Source organism: Schistocerca nitens, chromosome 7 (assembly GCF_023898315.1).
Source record: "Schistocerca nitens isolate TAMUIC-IGC-003100 chromosome 7, iqSchNite1.1, whole genome shotgun sequence".
Classification (NCBI taxonomy): domain Eukaryota; kingdom Metazoa; phylum Arthropoda; class Insecta; order Orthoptera; family Acrididae; genus Schistocerca; species Schistocerca nitens.
The window spans coordinates 131,180,077-131,185,480 of NC_064620.1; the positions used below are offsets into that span (position 1 = coordinate 131,180,077).

General features: G+C 44.4%; 1 pseudogene; it reads right to left on the reverse strand.

The window, feature by feature from the left end:
• Positions 1-4,006: 4,006 nt before the first annotated feature.
• Positions 4,007-4,124, reverse strand: LOC126197380 (5S ribosomal RNA; annotated as a pseudogene).
• Between the last annotated feature and the right edge of the window lie 1,280 nt (positions 4,125-5,404).

Sequence of the window (5,404 nt, forward strand, 5' to 3'; positions counted from 1 at the left end):
AAGCAATCGCGTCCAGGCAGAAAACCACCTTGGATTAAAAATTTTTTTTTTGGTCATCAGTCTTCTGACTGCTTTGATGCGGCATGCCACGAATTCCTTTCCTGTGCTAACCTCTTCATCTCAGAGTAGCACTTGCAACCTACGTCCTCAATTATTTGCTTGACGTATTCCAATCTCTGCCTTCCTCTACAGTTTTTGCCCTCTACAGCTCCCTCTAGTACCATGGAAGTCATTCCCTCACGTCTTAGCAGATGACCAATCATCCTGTCCCTTCTCCTTATCAGTGTTTTCCACATATTCCTTTCCTCTCCGATTCTGCGTAGAACCTCCTCATTCCTTACCTTATCAGTCTACCTAATTTTCAACATTCGTCTAAAGCACCACATCTCAAATGCTTCGATTCTCTTCTGTTCCGGTTTTCCCACAGTCCAAGTTTCACTACCATACAATGCTGTACTCCAGACGTACATCCTCAGAAATTTCTTCCTCAAATTAAGGCCGGTATTTGATATTAGTAGACTTCTCTTGGCCAGAAATGCCTTTTTTGCCATAGCGAGTCTGCTTTTGATGTCCTCCTTGCTCCGTCCGTCATTGGCAATTTTACTGCCTAGGTAGCAAAATTCCTTAACTTCATTGACTTCGTGACCATCAATCCTGATTTTAAGTTTCTCGCTGTTCTCATTTCTACTACTTTTCCTTACCTTCGTCTTTCTCCGATTTACTCTCAAACCATACCGTGTACTCATTAGACTGTTTATTCCGTTCACCAGATCATTTAATTCTTCTTCACTTTCACTCAGGATAGCAATGTCATCAGCGAATCGTATCATTGATATCCTTTCACCTTGTATTTTAACTCCACTCCTGAACCTTTCTTTTATTTCGATCATTGCTTCCTCGATGTACATATTGAAGAGTAGGGGCGAAAGGCTACAGCCTTGTCTTACACCCTTCTTAATACGAGCACTTCGTTCTTGATCGTCCAGTCTTATTATTCCCTCTTGGTTGTTGTACATATTGTATATTATTATATATAACCCGTCTCTCCCTATAGCTTACCCCTACTTTTTTCAGAATCTCGAACAGTTTGCACCATTTTATATTGTCGAACGCTTATTCCAGGTCAACAAATCCTATGAAAGTGTCTTGAATTTTCTTTAGCCTTGCTTCCACTATTAGCCGTAACGTCAGAATTGCCTCTCTCGTCCCTTTACTTTTCCTAAAGCCAAACTGATCGTCACCTAGCGCATTCTCAATTTTCTTTTCCATTCTTCTGTATATTATTCTTGTAAGCAGCTTCGATGCATGAGCTGTTAAGCTGATTGTGCGATAATTCTCGCACTTGTCAGCTCTTGCCGTCTTCGGAATTGTGTGGATGATGCTTTTCCGAAAGTCAGATGGTATATCTACACACCAACGTGAATAGTCGTTTTGTTGCCACTTCCCCCAATGATTTTAGAAATTCTGATGGAATGTTGTCTATCCCTTCTGCCTTATTTGACCGTAAGTCTTCCAAAGCTTTTTTAAATTCCGATTCTAATACTGGATCCCCTATCTCTTCTAAATCGGCTCCTGTTTCTTCTTCTATCACATCAGACATATCTTCACCCTCATAGAGGCTTTCAGTGTATTCTTTCCACCTGTCTGCTCTCTCCTTTGCATTTAACAGTGGAATTCCCGTTGCACTCTTAATGTTACCACCGTTGCTTTTAATGTCACCAAAGGTTGTTTTGACTTTCCTGTATGCTGAGTCTGTCCTTCCGGCAATCATATCTTTTTCGATGTCTTCACATTTTTCCTGCAGCCATTTTGTCTTAGCTTCCCTGCACTTCCTATTTATTTCATTCCTCAGCGACTTGTATTTCTGTATTCCTGATTTTCCCGGAACATGTTTGTACTTCCTCCTTTCATCAATCAACTGAAGTATTTCTTCTGTTACCCATGGTTTCTTCGCAGCTACCTTCTTTGTACCTATGTTTTCCTTCCCAACTTCTGTGATGGCCCTTTTTAGAATGTCCATTCCTCTTCATCTGTACTGCCTACTGCGCTATCCCTTATTGCTGTATCTATAGCGTTAGAGAACTTCAAACGTATCTCGTCATTCCTTAGTATTTCCGTATCCCACTTCTTTGCGTATTGATTCTTCCTGACTAATGTCTTGAACTTCAACCTACTCTTCATCACTACTATATTGTGATCTGAGTCCATATCTGCTCCTGGGTACGCCTTACAATCCAGTATCTGATTTCGGAATCTCTGTCTGACCATGATGTAATTTAATTGAAATCTTCCCGTATCTCCCGGCCTTTCCCAAGTATACCTCCTCCTCTTGTGATTCTTGAACAGGGTATTCGCTATTACTAGCTGAAACTTGTTACAGAACTCTATTAGTCTTTCTCCTCTTTCATTCCTTGTCCCAAGTCCATAATCTCCTGTAACCTTTTCTTCTACTCCTTCCCCTACAACTGCATTCCAGTCGCCCATGACTATTAGATTTTCGTCCCCCTTTACATACTGCATTACCATTTCAATATCCTCATACACTTTCTCTATCTGTTCACCTTCAGCTTGCGGCGTCGGCATGTATACCTGAACTATCGTTGTCGGTGTTGGTCTGCTGTCGATTCGTATTAGAACAACCCGGTCACTGAACTGTTCACAGTAACACACCCTCTTCCCTACCTTCCTATTCATTAACGAATCCTACACCTGTTATACCATTTTCTGCTGCTGTTGATATTACCCGATACTCATCTGACCAGAAATCCTTGTCTTCCTTCCACTTCACTTCACTGACCCCTACTATATCTAGATTGAGCCTTTGCATTTCCCTTTTCAGATTTTCTAGTTTCCCTACCACGTTCAAGCTTCTGACATTCCACACCCTGACTCGTAGAACGTTATCCTTTCGTAGATTATTCAATCTTTTTCTCATGGTAACCTCCCCCTTGGCAGTTCCCTCCCGGGGATCCGAATGGGGGACTATTCCGGAATCTTTTGCCAATGGAGAGATCATCATGACAATTCTTCAATTACAGGCCACATGTCCTGTGGATACACGTTACGTGTCTTTAATGTAGAGGTTTCCATTGCCTTCTGCATCCTCATGTCGTTAATCATTGCTGATTCTTCCGCCTTTAGGGGCAATTTCCCAGCCCTAGGACAAGAGAGTGCCCTGAACCTCTATCCGCTCCTCCGCCCTCTTTGACAAGGCCGTTGGCAGAATTAGGCTGACTTCTTCTTAATGAACACACAAAACAGCTGTAATGGTGTTCTGCGGTGACAATGCGCTTCAGGACGACTGCTGAAAACAGGAGGTGTGGAGGCGACGAGGTAAGCAGGCTGTCTGTGGTCCTCAGCTGCCATCTGTGTCACTCGCAAGGGAACGTGGTGTCGCCAGCGACTCAGTGGGAACGGAGTTGCGAGGTGCATGTGGCTGTGTGCGTGTGCGGTGACAGGACCTGTCGGAAGTCACGAAATCCGCTCTTGGACTCTGAGAAGAAGCAGTAGTAGCTGCCCGTGCAGACGCAGGCTGGCAGCGTCAGTATGGCTTTATAGGCAGAAGGTAGTTGGGTGGCTGCGTCGCCCTGGTCTCGAACTGCCGTCCTCCACATTAGGAGGCTCACATTGACTGAAGGAAATAACAGAGGTGGTCCACCGGGTAGAAGGTCCAAAGTCCACAGTGTAGAACTCAGAGCCAGCAGCTAGAAGCCGAGCTCTTAGATTCGTGTCGACTCGTAGGCTGGCGGGGCCCCTCCTAGAAACTTACGGCTATTAAACTGCATACCTCCACGTACAAATATACACTCCGTCTTCGGGCCACAAGTGGCCCATCGAGACCATCCGACCGCCGTATCATACTCAGCTGAGGATGCGGATAGGAGGGGCGAGTGGTCAGCACACTACTCTCTCGGTCGTTATGATGGTTTTCTTTGACTGGAGCCGCTACTATTCGGTCGAGCAGCTCCACAATTGGTATCACGAGGCTGCATGCCACCCAAAAAAATTGCAACAGCCCATGGCAGCCCAGATGGTCACCCATCCAAATGCCGGCCACGCCCAACAGCGCTTAACTTCGGTGATCTGACGGGAACCGGTGTATCCACTGCGGCAAGGCCGTTGCATTTACCTACAAATAAGGGGTATTTATACGGACATGGAATGAACTTGTTTTGCCGCTGCATCGAATCTCGTCACGTAGTCCCAATAGAGCCTACTGCTCGGACGTAATCAGGTCGCTACGCTACAGTGATTCTGCATTTCTGCTGCGTCGTTGTTATAACGACACTGGTCCCTCCCTGGCCCACGACGTGGTCACTGTCCGCCATCCTAGAGGCAGTTCTTGTAATATCAGCGGGCAGTCCCTCACGTAACAGTGTATGGTCGGCGCTGGTCTGTTTCACTTGCATGGATTCCTGCATTAGCCATGGCAGTGCCTTTATTTTACTCATACAACAAATAAATATTAGTTCCGCTACAGTAAACGTATGGTGTAACATCTATGGAAAGAAACCTAATTAACATTAACTGCACATCATGCTAACAATCAGAATCGGTATACTAATATATTGCGTTAGATTCCCATGATCTGAAAAAGTCAAGCTTTCCAGAGGTGTGATGTCATGCAGTTAATACTAACGTAAGTACTACCACACTGGGATGCTGCACTTGAAGTTAATCACCAAGTCCCCTTCTCGAGATGGTGAAGGGACATCTCCTTCCTCTCTTGTTTTTGTTCTCTTCTTAAAATGTACCAATAATTTATGATTTCCTACTTCTGAAGCCATGCAAAATTCTTTAAAAATAATTATAATTGCTGTAAGTAAATAAGAGGTAATTCCAAAGAGCAGAGAAAAGAACTCCACGCAGCCCCATCTGCATGTCTTGCTGCATGGAAAGCAGAGCCCTTAGGCTCATTTACACAGCACAGTACTACTGCACGGTTAGGACCGGGAGTGTTGGCTAAGAGGTCTTTGAGCAGCACTTCAGCCTGCATAAAGTAATAAGACGGTAGATTCTGCTAGTCATAACGCAGCTTGCAGAAAAATTGGAGCTTATCTAGAGAAATATACGATGGATGTGAATAATCCGTAAATACGTATCGGGTAGCAGGGTTGTTGGGAAGGAGGTGACACACAGAAGTAATGGTAAACTACTGCTTTGTTTTCAAACTACAGACTAATTTCATTCTTTTGCCTGTCTAAGACAGGGATAATAAAGTAACCAGGTAATGCCAGCTAATCAGCTAATATTGATATTAATAATAACAATAATAGTCGGCTGAAGTGGCCGTGCGGTTAAAGGCGCTGCAGTCTGGAACCGCAAGACCGCTACGGTCGCAGGTTCGAATCCTGCCTCGGGCATGGATGTTTGTGATGTCCTTAGGTTAGTTAGGTTTGACTAG